Source organism: Bactrocera dorsalis, chromosome 3 (genome assembly GCF_023373825.1).
Source record: "Bactrocera dorsalis isolate Fly_Bdor chromosome 3, ASM2337382v1, whole genome shotgun sequence".
In the NCBI taxonomy this organism is placed as follows: domain Eukaryota; kingdom Metazoa; phylum Arthropoda; class Insecta; order Diptera; family Tephritidae; genus Bactrocera; species Bactrocera dorsalis.
The window spans coordinates 33,658,564-33,662,868 of record NC_064305.1 but is presented as its reverse complement, the minus strand read 5'-3'; the positions used below and the strand labels follow the sequence as shown (position 1 = coordinate 33,662,868).

The 4,305-nt window shown below is 39.3% G+C and overlaps 1 pseudogene; it reads left to right on the top strand.

Moving 5' to 3' along the window:
- The first annotated feature begins 1,018 nt into the window (after positions 1-1,018).
- LOC125778001 (small nucleolar RNA U3) lies at positions 1,019-1,148 on the top strand (annotated as a pseudogene).
- Positions 1,149-4,305: the final 3,157 nt, after the last annotated feature.

The following is a 4,305-nucleotide window of genomic DNA, read 5'->3' as shown; positions in this document are numbered from 1 at the left end:
CTACATGCCACACAGCTCGCGATTCTATGGCCATTTTGAGGGAAAACTTCGGACAACAATTCATCTCAAGAAATGGACCCGTAAGTTGGCCACCAAGATCATGCGATTTAACGCCTTTAGACTATTTTTTGTGGGCTACGTCAAGTCTAAAGTCCTACAGAAATAAGCCAGCAACTATTCCAGATTTGGAAGACAAACATTTCCGAAGAAAATTCGGGCTATTCCGGCCGAAATGCTCGAAAAAGTTGCCCAAAATTGGACTTTCCGAATGGACCACCTAAGACGCAGCCGCGGTCAACATTTAAATGAAATTATCTTCAAAAAGTAAATGTCATGAACCAATCTAACGTTTCAAATAAAGAACCGATGAGATTTTGCAAATTTTATGCGTTTTTTTTTTTAAAAAAAGTTATCAAGCTCTTAAAAAATCACCCTTTATTATTAAATAATTATCTTAATTTAAAAACTTTTGGTATCTGAATTTACCAGCAATATAGCGATAAATGAACTATTCTTATGCAAATTCGTGGCGTTTTGAAAATATGTTCGGACATGTCAAAGAATTCTATCAGAAAACGCAAATAAAATTTATTGAAGTTATACTTCTTATACGACGCCGGAAAAGGTTGCGATAGATTCTGGTTGCGCAACCTTCCATATAAAAGTAACGCAAAGTTGCGCAACCTCGCTCCATCCATATGAATGTAACGCAACCTTGTCTGCGAAGATGTGCGAGCAGCAAGCGAAGCGATGACAATCGGCGATCGTTTGTTCGTTTCTTTCGGCACAGCTCGGCCGACACAACAACACAACACAATGTTGCCATGCTTATGCTGTTGTTGTTTTTGTAGAACAATGTTTCAATTTTTGGTTGGTGACATATTCACATGTGTGCGCATATGTATGTTTGTATGCTTGTACATTATTGAAATTATAGTTCTTTTTCTTTCGTTTGCCTTTCTGCGAATTCTCAACTATTTTGTGTGACTTTTAATTGAAATACTCTGCGTTGGCCTTTCAGAATCACACAGAATCATTTCTGTGCTTTTTGAAATTGACCCACGAGGACGAGGTATATCGTTTTATCTAGGAGCGCGAGATTTAAGAAAATCGCTCGCTTACAAGGGATAAAACGACTTCTGAGTGGCGATTTTAATGAATAAATTCACAGAATCATTTCTGTGCTTTTGGAAATCAATACTAATAAATATTTTTTTCTTACTAATAGAAAATAAATTTATCACAGCAATATACATAAACATATACATAATTTGCTGTGATAAATTTAATTTCTATTAGTAAGCAAAAAACTAATAATAATTTTATTAACACTATACTTCTCAGGGCATCACAGCAATGTTATGTATATGTATATACATATTATGCATATGTATTGCTGTGATAAATTTATTGCGAAAGCAAATGTTCTACAAAGTATGTATATTTCTATATTTAAACAAAATTATTAGAACCATCGTATGTTTCTTGCATTCATACCCAAATCATACTTAAGTCAGCGCAACCTAATTGTCAATGGTGGTGTTGGTGGTAAGCGCTTGGAAGGTCAATATGCTAACACAGGTCCCAGGTTCGAATCCCGACAGAATAAATCTTTAATTTTTTACTTTTAACATCGTATACTATAAAAATAAATATTTTTCTTTATTTTAATTTCTATTAGTAAGAAAAATATTTATTTGTATAGTATACGATGGTAAAAGGCATACATCTTCTATCCTATCTTGTGTATCTGCACATGCTCATATGAGTTTTTTTTTTTTTTTTTTTTTTTTTTTTTTTATTTTTTTTTTTTTTCTTTTTCTTTATGGGAGAGAAGAAGACGTTTAAGTCTCCTCTATTGCAGGGACTGACTGACGCCTAATCTCTTCTAATTGTCTCAATTTTGTCATAATTTGATTTGCCGCTTCACTGACAGCTTTCCACTTTACAGAGGACTCGCACATAAGTGCTGTCAAATTTTCCACCGTGATACTACCTCCAAGGGTGGTTTTCAGCTTTTCCCTTATACTTGAAAACCGAGGGCAATAAAAGAACACGTGTTCAGAGTTTTCTCTACACGTCGGACAGTATGGACTACAGTCATGACTATATTTGAAAAGGTAGCTTCTGAAGCAACCATGCCCACTGAGTATTTGGGTAAGATGGAAATCCAGATCCCCATGTTGTCTACCTATCCACGAGTGTATGTCCGAAATCAGTCGGTAGGTCCACCGTCCTTTGCATGAAGTTTGCCACCGTTGCTGCCACATTGCAATGCTTTTATTTCTCTCTTCTCTTTTTGCTGTGGTAGACGTGTCTGATAAATTATATATTCGCGCGAATTCGTCTCCCTGGATGTCAATCGGTGCCATACTGGCTAATACCTCGGCGGCGTCACTTGAAATAGTTCGGAAAGCACTTATGACTCGTATTGCTGAAAGCCTATGCACTGTGTTAATTTGTCTACCATATGATTTTGTTTCTAGCGCCTGTATCCATATTGGAGCCGCATACAGAATCACTGAACTTATTGCCTTAGCTATTAAACATCGTCGGCTGGAACGCACACAGCCTTTATTAGCCATTATTCTAGATAACGCATTGTATATTTTATTCGCTTTACGTGTCGCATTCTCCAAGTGTTCCTTGAACTTGAGCCTTGAGTCCACTATTACCCCAAGATACTTCAGCTGCGGCTGTGAAGTAATCTCACATTCTCCTTTGGTTAACGATATGTTCTCTTCAATTTTTCTTGAGCTTATGAGCAAGACTTCTGTTTTCTGCTCAGCCAGCTCTAGACTCATGGTAGTAAACCATCGGCGTAAGCCATTTATGCTATCATTGCATTTGACCCGGAGGTCATCCAGATGTTTGGCTACAGCTACCACTATGAGGTCATCCGCATATGCGATTGTTTTCACATTTTTTGGTTGCGGTATTCTTAACACCCCGTCGTACATCAGGTTCCATAGCAGCGGGCCTAAAACCGAGCCTTGCGGTACTCCACTGGAGATAGTGTAGCTCTGAGTGCCCTCGTCCGTCTCGAATAGCAATCTCCTATTTTGAAAGTAACTCATTATGATATTTATCAGATAATGAGGAGCATGTATATCGTGCAGAGCTGTTATTATATTTGCCCATTTTGCGGAGTTGAACGCATTCTTCACATCCAGGGTTATTAGCGCGCAGTATTTTTTTGTGCCACCTTTCCATCTTTTTCCACTTATTGCACATTTCGCAGTATCAACTACTTCCCTTAGCGCGTCAATAGTGGACCTCTTTTTAATAAAGCCGTATTGTCTCTCTGATAATCCGCCGGCTTTTTGGATTGCTAACTCCAAGCGGTTTCTTACAATGCTTTCGTACACTTTTCCAATTGTGTCGAGCATGCAAAGAGGTCGATAAGATGAAGGTTCTTTTGGTGGCTTTTTTGGCTTTGGCAGTAGAACCAGACGCTGTATCTTCCACGGATCGGGGAATACCTCTTATAATATACACGCATTGTACATGTTAACAAATAAACTGGGCCTTAGGGTTATGGCTTCTTTAAGGGCTCTATTTGGTATACCATCTATTCCTGGCGCTTTGGAGTTTTTGATCTTTTTCGCAATAGCCAATAGTTCGTCTTCTGTGACTAGTAGGGGTGGCTCCGTAGCTTCGTTTCGCTTAATATGAGAAATGGAGGCATGTGTCGGGAATAACGCTTCGACAACGTTTTTCATAAATAATGCATTCTTGGCTTGCTGCGTCTTATTTTTGAACTTTGACATACAAATTTTGTATGCCGTTCCCCAGGGGTCTATGTTGGCTTCTTCGCAGAGCTTTTCGAAACAGGATCTCTTACTACGGATAATGGCTGACTTCAGGAGCTTTTTTTGGCATTTAAATGCTTCTCTAAGGCTGAATTCGTTATCGCTTCCCAGGTTACGCTGTAGGCGGCGTCTAGCTGAGAGACAGAGCTTCCTCAGCTTGGCCATTTCGTCGTTCCACCAGTATACCGGCTTTCGATTGTTATAGTATCTCGTCCTGCGCATAGTTGCATCGCAAGCTGCAACTAGTTCTTTCCGCACAGCGGATACTAAGTGGGCTGCGTTTTCGCCTGATGCATTTGCCGTACTCCAGACGCTCTGGAAAACGTCGGTTTCAAATTCCTTTTGACGCCAACTTCGTTTTCGAGAGGTATTTCTCGGACAGCGTTCCGTTTCCTGGGAGAACGAAACTTCAGCAATTATCGCCATATGGTCACTATTTGTGTACATATCTGACACCTTCCACTTAGTATGCCTGCTAAGTGCGTCGTTAGCA